Genomic DNA, 13,183 nt, shown 5'->3' on the forward strand with positions numbered 1-13,183 from the left:
TCTAACAGATATGTGTACATATTTTTGAGACAGTGTTTGTGTGTGTGAGCGTGTGTGTGTGTGGATGGATGGATGTGTGAGACGGGCGTGTGTTACTCATCTGTACTCGGCGGGAATTTGTTTTTTTTTTTTAATTTAATATATTTAAAAACAGTGGTAAGCGAGGCGACATAAATGTAACGTATCTAACCGTTTAGTTACAATCTAAAATCTTAAATAAACTTGGTAGGTACCGTCACTATTGGTGTTAGCCTCATCACTTACCATTGTACTATGAACTCTCCAGCTAACATGATACAGTATAGGTTTAATTGCGTGCGCCGCTAGTCTCTTCATAAAAATATTTATTACTCTGCAAGCAAAGTACTCTAGTAATCTCTAAGATAATCGTCTGTAAGGGTGCTTGTCAATTTATGTTAAGACCAAAAAAATATTAACAAACCATTTTTATAAAATTATAAATGAAGAAATTGACCCTTTAGTTTAAATATAACGCAAAGTCTCGTGCTCCCTTCTCACTGTTCAACAAAACCATAAGCAGAGGAATCTGCGTTGTACGACAACTAAAGGTTCTTCGGTCGAAATACAAATCGGTTTGAAAATACATAAATATAAAGTTATTAGTATAGGAAGTACTACTGTAGTATAATCGGTCTTGGATCTTGCGACTTCATATTATGTGAGCCTTTTATGTTTAAGATTTAAGTTATTCGTTTAAAAATTCTAACTTATGTTGAATGCACTTTAGTTGGTTATATTTGTTCGCTAGTCCTTGTTTTAGATATAATTTAACTGTTTTGTTTTATAAGTTACTATTATTCCCGGTCCGGTCCATTTAGGATCCAAACTAATTAAGTTAGTTAGTTTATAACGACTACGTTTAAATAAAAAAAGTACAATAATCAAAAAGATCAAACAAAAAAAACTTCCAAATATAATGTAAGCGTTTGTCCGCGCGAGCGTCGCGTTATTCATTTAATAAAAACCAGAACGTATTTAGAAAAAAATGTTATCTTTGAGTCAACATAAAATCTATCCCTTTCTAATTAAAAGACGGAAAATATATAATTATCTCGTAGTATTTATAATGCGCAGTATCCAGTTTACAATATTCTAGTATTGAGTGAATGAGTGAGTGATAGTGACTGAATTGTTATTACTTATTACTAAAGGTTTCACTGCCATTTTAATCCTACATTAAAGACTAATGTCTGGTTTTAATGTGTCTTGTCATGGTGCAACTGCATACGAAGTGGATGACACTGTGCGTGTGCGCGCAACGCTTGCAACAGGCGGCCGCTGATTGGTCAGAAAGTCAACGTCCAATCACGATCCGATGCTACATGACGTCGCTCGCATACGCCAATGACATGCCATTTTAGCTATTACCTTAAAATCTGACCCTCGAAGACAGTTGCAATAGTTCAATAACATGTCTGTTTTCCATGACTATGATAACATTGCTAATATTGAAATTGGTCACTGCGAAATTTATCGCAAAAATATGCATTTAGTCATTTGAGACTGCTTTTTGGCTCACAAGCGAACTTTTACTAAAATTTATATCGACGCATCAATAAATAATAAAAAATATTGATACTTTTGAGCTAGCGATAGTTGCAAATAAATTGTGGAAATACTCAAAACAATTTATTACCGGAATACGGGAGCAAACCTGTTGGAAAATTTTAAACATTCTGATAATTCAGTATTTGGTGCGTGCCATTTTTCATATTTATTGGTAACTTGTTACTTAACTTTGTTATTTTATCACAGTCCGGGAAAATGAAAGCAGTTTATAAGATTTGTCAGCTACGCTCAAAAGTTCAATTTCTACATAATAATATTTGTTCAATCATACTACAATGTACGGGCTAGAGCAGTGCAGCAGCGCGGGCTGCGACGCGACTTGCCAGCCGCTGCGGCGCTGCTGTTGCTCAACCACTGCTATCTAGGTCTGTTTATTAATCTCTGATACTAAATTAAGAGTCCTGAACGGTTCATCAGCAGTCGATTGTCCCGCGATGAAGTGACGTATCGTTCTATTGGCGGGATAGTCGACTGTTGATGAACCGTTCAGGATCTATCGATTTAGTATCCGAGATTAAAAAACAGCCTTTAGAGTCGCATTGAGAGCCTGCACATACTTATCTATGTATAAGGTATGTTTCGATTAGATCGTCAATAAACAAAATAAGAGAGTAATAAAATAGTGTTTGTGAAAGTAAAGTATCGTACCGCGGAGTGCAACTATAATGTTATTAAACTATAGGTTAGTGGTTTTGTATATGAATACCATGTGTTTGTTAGCTATCCTAATGTACATAAGTAGACTTGTACATACTTCACTGTACATAGCCTGTAAATACACATAAAACTCGAGATATATATTTAATATTAATATAAATTTGATTTAAAGAAAGTTTTAAAAATAAATTGATTGAAAAATACAAAAAAATAAATAAAATAAAGACATACAGTGAGATGTATGAAGTGGAAAGGAAATATGTGTTTTCATTTTTCAATTCATCTAGACATAAGAAACATAACGCATATAAGCATGGCGAGGCATTTAAGATAAACTTATAGCGTTGTAACTATTTATTTTAATCTGAAAAGGGATCCTTTTTTATAATGCACACTAGGACCGTCATATTTCACGCCAACAGCCTAGGAACCCCACGCCATCCTTACCGAGGATTTAACCTGTTCGATATATTGGTGAAACGAGACCTCTCCAGGGCGAGGACGTGTCCAGAGGCGAGAGGTGAAGGTCCTTAACCGCTGTCTGGGGTCAGTCGGACCTCACACAATCGGTAAGGACTTAGGTTAGTACATAATAATATATCAGGACGCTATATGCCTTTTATACCTCTAATCTAATGCAACAGAGGGTTCGGTCGAGATTTGCGCAGCTTTGATCAGAGACATTATACTGCAGTCTTTACACTAGCTTTTAAAAAAATGGAGCAACGAGAGTGAGTGTGAGAGATAAGAGAAGTCCTTGGATAAGAGTCGTGAGCTGAGCAGCGCTCTGAAACTTTTTTTTCGTAAAGCTAGAGTGACCTCTGGTCTAGCTGTTCAGTAAGTATTTCACGTGCGAATAATAAATCGCTTAGAAGTAATCGATTTACTGTTGAGAGCTATGTGAGAATTTTTGGTGAAGTTTATCTATTTTTATTAATATTTTATTCCTTAAATAGCGTTATATTATGATGGTCAATAACTATAAGCGACTAGGGGGGCGAAGAACCGATAATCGTTGAGGTTGTCGAGTGCAAGCCACGAGCATGGAGCAGATAGACGTAGCGCGGGATGCCCTCTGCCCCGGAAAGCTAGGCAGTAGGCTGAAGTACCTATTTATCTACAGGCAGATATATCAGATATCTGCCTGCTGAAAATTGGACGTGTAAATATTGGTAGGTACTTATTTGAACATGAGATTGATTTGAGGATGAAAATATTTGTTCTAAGGAAACCTATTTATTTTACAGTTTGCCTGGTTTGTATCTACCTAACTAATTAGTCATTGTATCCTTAGTAACAGAACAGTAGTTAACTGAAAGTAGATTTTCCTACATAGCTATTATTAAAATTATGTTATGGTTATGTAAAACCAGTTTTCCTCTATCCGTAGGTATTGGAACATTAATAGCTCTTATAAATTTTAATGAATACCTACTTTATAGTTAGTAGTTGGAAGGAGAAGTAGCTCTTATAAGTACCTAATAATATGTAGGTACCAACTAATACTAGCAAATATTCTAATAAATATTGTAAAGCGCTGCCGGATGCCGTATAACCAAACAAGGATGCGGGGTGAAACAAGTGGAGCAAATGTCCAAAATAGCTATCGGAACGGATACGGCTACGTACGCTACACGGAATCGCTACAAATGTGGACCCAACTTCACCCGAGTTTAAATTGGCGCCCAACATGGGTCGTGGTCGTATACTCACTTCGTTCGCAGTAAAATTATCAGTATCACTTGTTTCACCTCACATCCTTGTTAGCATGTGACATCCGGTGGTTGTTGTTTAAATAAGTAAAAAATAATTATAATGTTAGTTTGGTATGCACTCGTATCTACCAACTTGCTCCTAGCAAGAATAGCTCGACCATCGTCCGGTTCGATCCGATAGCTACTCTGTCCTCGGACGATCCCTACCATGGACTGGAGACCGGAGGGGTGTCCGACGCTTTCACACGCTTCTATAGCTCACGATCAAGTCGACAACTTCGCAGAAATAGCCAGAGCACTGCCACTTCAGTCAACATTTTAAGGCGATTCAAAAGATCGCCAGCAAAGCTATTTATTTTTATAAAAGAGTCGATGCGTCGTCGGCGGGCGCGGGTGAATGGGCGCCGTCCCGGGCCAGACGGCCGGGGCGGCGCCCTGGATGCGTCCATGCCGACACTGTAAGTTATCTTAGTGAATAGACTTCAACAGAATGGACGCAGAGCATTTTTATTGAATCAAAAATATTTAGGCGCCCAACATGGGACGTGACTCGTGAGTTACTTGCCTGGTATAATTATTTACACATAACTTACTTAACTGATAAAAGCTGCTATGCGATAAGGCATTAAAAAAGAATTGCAGCAAAGCAAAGAAAATGTCGACGCCGCCTGAACAGTAAATTGCCGTTCCCACTTACTTATCTCACTCACCGGCTGAAATAGTAGATTTCCAGCAAAGGTGTGCCTTATCCATTCATTACAGCATCGTACGACAGCACAGCCGAAAAACAATTCAATCCATTGCCACAAAGCCGGCTTAAGTGCAATAACATAAGGGGCAAAGTCGAATGATGCGGCTGAAAGGAAAACTTTGTGATTTTCACAGCTACCCTCATGTCTCGGTGCGGCTGCGCGGGGGCGGGACGCGGGGCGGGGGCGGCGTAAACACGACAGTCGTGCTGCGGCCGTCAGCCGCGCCACACCGCGCCCCCCCGCGCCCCGCACGCCGCGCGAGTGTTGTTGTGCACCACGAGGACCCACGGACACTCTGCTGTCACTGAGGAGGGGGATTGGACCACATTATACGGTGAGCACCCCCACTTTATGTCAACTTTCAGCTATTTACTGCTGAATCATCGCGCCGCTTTGTTTCCATGTCACCGGCTGTGACCCGGTTACCGGGAAATAAAGGATACATTTCGGCGGTTTTTTGGCGATGTGCGTCGGAAGTAGTGAGGTTCTGCCTGTCATTTACGTAACAAAGGAGCTGGATTTGCATATCCAAGTGGTGTTTCCCCGCAAGGAGACGGCGGAGGCCACGCGCCGGCCCGGAGCCTCCTACTGCATGCTTCGTGAAAGAATGTAAATTCTTTCATCCACATGTCACTGTCTTAAATTATACCTCCGGCCGCTCGGCGAATACGAAATTGAGCCTCCTCGCGGCAACCAGCAGAATAATTTCAAACAAATACGTCATTTATATTCTAACTTCCCACTATCATATAAACGTTGCTACTAACAAGTGAGTAAGTACTTAAATGATATTATTAAGTGTTTGTGAAAAGCCATCAGCTTGGATCGTTATTCCATCAATAACTTGCGACAGTAATTTGCCTAAACTTGAGTGTGAGCGCCGCCGCTGACGACAATTTACTGAAGGCAAATTAATCAAGTTGTATATGTAGAATGATCACTAAACTTGATAACTTTTGACTCGCAATATTATTGAACGTAAAATATGTCGGGCCCTGAGAGCATGTAGCAAACAGGAGCTGTTAGCATGCTTCTATGCTAGGCGATATTATGTGGGTAGATCTAGATACCAATAAATAGTACCTACCTATATAGTACACGCACTTACCTAATAATAAAACCCGATCCTATTTCATAACATCAGACAGCTGTAGTGTGGTACAATAATATTTATATTATTACCTACCTAATCTTATTACAATGATATTTATAATTCAGCGCGATCTCAACTCTCATTAGTATCGTAGATTACGTCACGTAATTAGGAAGGAAGCCACAATTTTCGCTAAAATGTTACATTAGTACCGTGTTAGTACCTGTACAGTGTAGGTACATGTAGGTATGCCTCGTTGTGTGACAGGAATGATTAATTATAAAGCCGCTCGGTACCTCGAATATTTTCTCGTAAGAATTAGAAGACGGGGTTGGAACACTTACTTCATCATCATCAGCCCACTGCTGGACATAGGCCATTTCTATGGAGCCCCACAAGTAATGTTCTGCTTTCAACTTTCCTAGGTTAGGTAGGTCGGTCCAGCGAGCTGCAGTAGGTAGTACAGCTAGTAGCTCTGCTGCCTATTATAATATAACCTAAGTACTTACTGAAATCACGGATAACGAAAAATTCATGTTTAAAAAATACCTTCCTATCAATTTAATCTTATGTGGATCTGGGTCGGGTGTACCCTTGTACACCTGAGGGATTCACCTCCGTATATTAAATACTTATACTTACTTACCTACTTCTTTAATTTATGGGGTCAGGTATTAAGAAAATTAGAATGTAACATAAGCTACGGAGGCAGAAACGTGTACATAATAAGTAGCTACACAACCTACACATGTTTCACAGAATAATGAGCCTACAGCTCTTCCTTACAAGCAACTAAATTAGGTTTACATTTGCTTAGTTAATTAGTGGAGGCTCTATTGATGTGGTGGTGTTTGTTTATGTTTCAGCGTACCTGAATATCTATTGTACCTGTACATAATACTTGTACCTTGTACCTAGGTACATACTGTATTCTCACAAGTTTATGTTCGATATATTGTTATGTATCTACTTACCTACCACATTGGACTCTGAACTAAGGGGCTACACGCTTTGACATACGAGTAGCACATGGATGGCCAACCCATAGATATTCCACAGTGAACTACATAGTTACATACCTGCCTACATAGTTACATACCTACCATGTAGGTAAGTACAGGATGTTTCAAAAGTGGTATGGAAAGCATTTTTTACTACGAGCTAGGAAATTCGTAAAAAAGTTGTTAAAAATTATGAGCTGAGTTCCCATCTTTCGCCTACCTTTTTTTGCAACAGCCTTTTTCTATAAAACAGCAAAATCTTATATACTTTGTTGTAACAATTAAATTATACTTTCTAAGTAGATAATTCCAGTCTAGTGACTACTCGAGATCTGATTAACTAATTTAGAACCTTTGTGCCCGCAACTGTAGACCCGACAAGCACAAGTAGCTCCTTCAATTGTTACAAAAATAATGTAAAATCCATTTTGAAGTGCCGTAAAAATGATTCAATAGCCATAATAAAATATCTAAGCACCTAGTAACTTAATATTCTTTGTTGATGAAATTTTCACCATCACTACTAGGCAATATGGATATTAATTACATTATTATACTTATTATGTTGTGTCGTTACCATCACGGGACCATGGGGTCCCGGGCATTTGGAAGGCGTGCATGGGGCCAAAGCCAACATGTAGAGGCCCGTTTGACAACATTAATCTATATGAAATGTGACACCAACCGATGATTTTCCCTGTTTAAACTATGGAGTAAACCCAAGGAAAACCCCCGGTTAGTGCAGAACTATTGTAGGATATGGAGAAAACTACTACAGGGTTATGGAAGGGGGTGCTAAATGGACTGGGTAACTGGGACTATGGAAGGACTATGACCCCTGCCTGGCCTATGTTTCACACACGGATAAAATATACTTATTATTATTATTATCATTCATGGGCAAATTGCTAAATTCGTGAAAAAAATGGACCTTCCCATACTAAAAAGCATCTAAAAAGTAATACAACCTACATAATACTATGTAAGAAAAACCCAAAAAAACGTGTATTTCGCAATTTTCCTAAGAATAAAAGTAGCTCAGAATAAAGGTTTGTATCACCTCCTAACGGAATTTCGTTAACTAATGGGCCACCCTGTATACTCAGCACCGTGTTGGCCGTTGTGTTTGTTTTCAATAATTCAGCTTCAGTTCCGAGAATAAGGCCCAGCAATAATACCTGCGGAACTTCGCGCATAAATCTAAACTTCAGGAGCGCTTAGCCATTACTTCCGAAGAAGAACTAATTATTTAAAATTTTAAGTGGATTCTAATGTTCAGAATTGAGGCCCTCCAGAGGTAATGGGCTGGAAACGAGTTTGTTAAACAAAAGTTTATTGTTGCGATTTAATGTTGTTTACGATTGCTCGAAATTGGCTTGCTTAATGTCTCGCGCTCAGCATAAGGATATGTGTTCACAATCACATAAAGTCCATTCTGCGTTGTTAAACTCCTTGTTAACAAAAGTTACTTAGATAGATAGATAGATAGATTATTCTTTATTTGTACACAAGAATAGATTATACAAAGCTTAAATATAAACACATAGGTACAAAAAAGGCGGTCTTATCACTAAAAGCGATTTTTTCAAGACTTAGGTGCTTAGTAATTTAGATTTTTGTAAAAGGGTTATAATAATTAATTCATTTAATAATAAAAATAAGAAAGGTCCGTAGCCTGTCAGCCCACATCACTCACACGGCTCCAGCCCCGCGTGTTCAAGGCCCGAATTAAAACGTAAAATTAGCGGACCATATTTATCATTAGTCTTTATACTATACGAAGGTCCAGGCGGGTTACTCTATACTGACCAAAAAGCAACTTACGAGAGATGTCTTGCAATCGGCACGTTTCATACAACGAAATAGAGTCGTGGCCCGCGCAGCAGCGATCCGAAACTTAAGGGTCCCACATACGGGCCACCGGCCACAACCACAAAACGTGGCCACGCCACTGGCAACTGGCATATTTCCTGTAGTTTTTGTAAATTTTTCACATGGTGGCGTTTGTGGCTGTGGCCGGTGGCCCGTGTTTGGCGACACTTAGGTTTTCGTCATATATAGAGTGACCCCCCAGTGTCCACGCGGGTAGGGCCGGTGCCTCCAGCCCGCGTCGCTTCCACTCCGCCGCCCCGCTGGGCCGGCGCGCTGGAGCGTGCAAGTGTCAGCCTCGTGTCTACAGCTATTCTCTCATGTCTCTACACGGTCACCAATAGCCACAGCGACCTTACTGCACCGTAAAGGAGTCTTCTAAGACAGAAATAAAGAAAAGGCATCTCAACATAATCGGATAGGATTGTTACCTGACTGAAGCGGGACAATATAAATCGTGATACACAATAGTACATCTCGGAACCATCCCGGGCGACGGCAGCGAACTAAAAGAAATATTCTACCTTTGATAAACTCCTGTTTATTAAGGGTAGAATATTTCCAGGCCAGGATGTTATTATAAGTATTTTATATTATTAATAGTACACATAAAGAATAAAGATTTTCATAGGTTTTCCTGTGTCACGAATGTGACTTCCCCAAACAACCGACTCGGCGCGCTGGCAGAGCCAGCGACCAACACTACAATGCGTGCGACTTTCCTTAATGATGGCATTAGCTATAACATAAGCCGACAAGCCGATAAAATGGGCATAAGGACCGAAGCCCTTTCCCTTTCTAAGATAAAATAGTATGTTAAATACAAAATACGGTATAAAACAAACTCTCAAACAAAAGCAGACTCTGTCGTTATAAAATCTATGTTTCTACGTTATAGCTACCATAATTTTACATGGAGTTTCTTTTTAGGACTTACAGAGGTGCTTACAAGACCGGATTTGCCGATATCCGACCCCTAAGGTGTTGTCGTCGTTGTTTGTGCGCGGGCCACGGGCCGCGGGGAAACCTTTAAAGAAACAGGCACAGAAACATTTAAATAAAAATCTACAAGTAGGTTTAGGTTAGGTAGGCCTTTTTGTTCATGTTATTCTTCGTTGTTAGTTAGACTGCACTAAACTACTTATGTAGAACTAGCTGTTCCCGCGCGCTTCGCTTCACCTTAAAAAGTTTTCCCGTGGGAATTCCGGGATAAAAAGTAGCCTATGTTCTTTCCCAGGGTCTAGACCGTATGTATACCAAATTTCATTGAAATCCGTTCTGTAGTTTTTGCGTGAAAGAGTAACAGACAGACAGACAGACAGACAGACAGACAGACACAGTTACTTTCACATTTATAATATTAGTTCTTCTTCTATCGTGTAAAATGCACTAAGCTAACTTCCTCCAGTGTTTTGCTACTCTTATTGCGAGATATAATATTAGTTAGGAAGTTAGGATTAGTTAGGAAGTTATGATAATGTCTTCTTCTTCTTCCTAGCCTTTTCCTTATTTTGGGTCGGCTTTGTGCGTCATGTCACGCCATTTTACCTTATCCTCTGTCAATCCTCATTCACTCCACACTCTCTCATTTTTTCTTTCACACAATCAAGCCACGTCTTTCTTGGTCTTCCCCTCTTACGCCTTCCTTCAGGTCACATTTCCAACACTTTCTTTGTCACATAGTTATCTTCTCTTCTCATGACATGCCCAAACCAAGAAAGGCGATGGCTTCATCTTCTCCACTATAGGAGCCACTTTCATACTTCCCCTTATACCTATATGTACTCACACCACACATGTCACACCACACATCCATCTCAACATTCTCATCTCTGTCACATGCATCCTTTTCTCATCACATACTTTGGTTGCCCAGCACTCAGCCCCATACAATATCACCGGCCTTATGACGCTTTTATATATTTTATGTGGAATAATGTAATGTAGGTAAATGTATCGCTCGTTGGTACCATTATAATAAAGGCGAACTGGTCGGCATCAATGAAGCTTTTAAATATTGTGTAGGATTAAATAGGTCTTATCCCAAATTGACATATTATGTTAAAAGTATTTGGGTAGCGGATAATTTATTCAAATTCTGAAAATTTATTCGGAAAAACAAATCGGTTTGTATTTACGAAGGTACTTCACTTTTGTTTAAATACCGTTGTTTTGATTATGTTCCGACAGAGCTAAGCTTTTGTATTTAAGCTTTACGTATTTGTTTTATTTTTTAAAAGTTTTGTTTATTTAAACTGAAACTCAAATGCTATTCATCGTATAAAATTCTGGTCACATTTTACAAACTATTGAATTATACTCGTAAATATTTACATGATTAAAGTACCTACTCATTGTAATACCTAAATATGTTCGGACTATTGTATCAGGAACACTCGAAGTGAAATATTTAATAAGGAAGTAAAACCTTTCCTTGGACTATATAATGTGTACTATTGGACTTGAGACCTTCTTTCAGGGATCTCAGAGTGCGGACTAACGAAGTTAAGGAACGCTCTAAGACAGTGTTTTTCAACCTGTGGGTCGCGACCCCCTGGGGGGTCGCGAAGCGCCTGTAGGGGGGTCGTCAGAGGTCGAAAAAACTGGATACTTTAGTGAAAAAGAACCATAAAGATAATTAATTGAATTAATATTTCTTTATTAGATAGATCAGCGATCATAAGCATTTTACTCCATCCTTGCGAGCATGGATTTTATAAAAAAACTACTACTAAATCTCACCAAAATCTGTACTTTTCCCGAGAAATCTTTTGTTGATAGCTACAATACAGAATAAGAATACAATTAGCTCGAGTCTACTCTTACTTCATCTTGCATCCCACTGTAAATTTTTAAATTAGAGAAGGTTTTTTAATTGATTCAGGTCATGTTTGCTTCCAATGTGTGCAGAAAATAATAATAAATAATATATACTTTAATAAAGTAACTAATAAGATACTTTGACTATATTTAGGACCTTATAAATGGGGTAGCCAATAAAACAAAATCCAAAAAAAAATTCACCCCTTTATACATAACTACCTAAGTACATGTTAAAAAAAATCGAAGGGTCAAGGGGGTCGCGAAATATTTTTTAATACCAGGGGGGTCGCGTCATGAAAAAGGTTGAAAAACACTGCTCTAAGATATATAAATGCCACTTTACACAGAGCTCGCCCAACACTTTTACAGGCGGCGAAAAGCTCAATGCAATAAGCAAGCTTTTACTTACTCCATTTTACACTTTTCTAGTTTCAAAACGACTTCGGAAAATACCGAATTACTTTGTAATATGTACCTAATAGGTACATTTAAAGCTTGATGATTTTGTACAATATGCACAGACATACACAGACTCTCTTAGAATTTGTAGGCCGTAGTAGTTCACAGCTCTAGAAGCCTCTTAAATTGCTTTACTTAATCTCCACACTTGGGAGGTTTGGAGATATCATCCGCGATTTTGTTCCTTCTATTGCTTAATATACAAGTTCCTCCGTTTTAATTCTAGGGAACAAATGCCGATTATAGGTGAAAAATCAACAATATAGGTGATTTGTCGGTTTTATCTATATGAATACCGTGTAATTAATGAAATCACGTTAAACCCGATACAAAAAATATGCAAACGATTCGTTAAAGTTGCAAATCAATTAATTGAATTTTAATCAAGGTACAATTGTAAGCTCGAAGCTGATTGGTCGACGACGAATTCATTCGTTTCGTTTTAAGGCTCCTTTCGTAGTGCAGTTCGACGAATACTTAAATAATTGTTATACCGTAATAATAATATTGATGTTCTGTTAAGACTTAGGTAATGCTCAAGTGTACCTTAACGAAAAGGCTGAGCGTTAAATGACTCAAATACTAAGTAGGTAGTCTCAACTTGATACCATAAATCTTGTGGCGAAATGTGAGCACAAAAATGTTCCGTTACATTCGAATTTTTAGCCCCCTGTTTTCAACAAGGTGACAATGTGATGCCATATCGCCGAACAAGAATACAAAGGTCAACCTTATATCACCCTTGGTTGAAGAAACAAGAAATTAAGTTTCCATCTCGCTGAGCTACGATATGGCAGGTCGACGTGTGCTGTGGAGAGAGTCAGTTCATTGTTATTTTCAGGGTATCGATTCTTAAGTTGCGGAAATCATCTCCAAATGCCGAGATAGAACCGAAACGAGGTTTATCTCAGGTGAAAACATGGAAGTATTAGTTAAGTAATAAGTACTTTATTACTTCCATGGATGAAAAAAAATTATGCTATTCTTGCGTAAAACGCCAAACGATAAAATTTATTTGAGTTTGTCATTTAATTGGAGGTTTGATGCCGATATGTCAGAGGAAATTTTAAATGCAGATATAATCTCGAGCCTTATCGAAAGTTTTGAGTATTTTCTCCAAAACTACAGACCTTGATTTGAGCTCCCACTTCTGTAATTCTGAAATACTTAAGTAGTATTTTTTTATAAGGTGGGTGTTGCAAGTTTTACAACTTTGAAATGACT

General features: G+C 38.6%; 1 protein-coding gene across 1 annotated transcript in view; it reads left to right on the top strand.

The window, feature by feature from the left end:
- Positions 1 to 4,904: 4,904 nt before the first annotated feature.
- Positions 4,905 to 13,183, top strand: part of LOC105383202 — a 119,390-nt gene continuing 111,111 nt past the window's right edge. Inside the window, exon 1 of the mRNA XM_048628407.1 lies at positions 4,905 to 5,048. The gene's annotated coding sequence lies outside the window, so the exon portion shown is untranslated. The remainder of the gene's footprint in view (positions 5,049 to 13,183) is intronic.

The sequence above is a fragment of the Plutella xylostella genome, chromosome 20 (genome assembly GCF_932276165.1).
Source record: "Plutella xylostella chromosome 20, ilPluXylo3.1, whole genome shotgun sequence".
Lineage (NCBI taxonomy): Eukaryota > Metazoa > Arthropoda > Insecta > Lepidoptera > Plutellidae > Plutella > Plutella xylostella.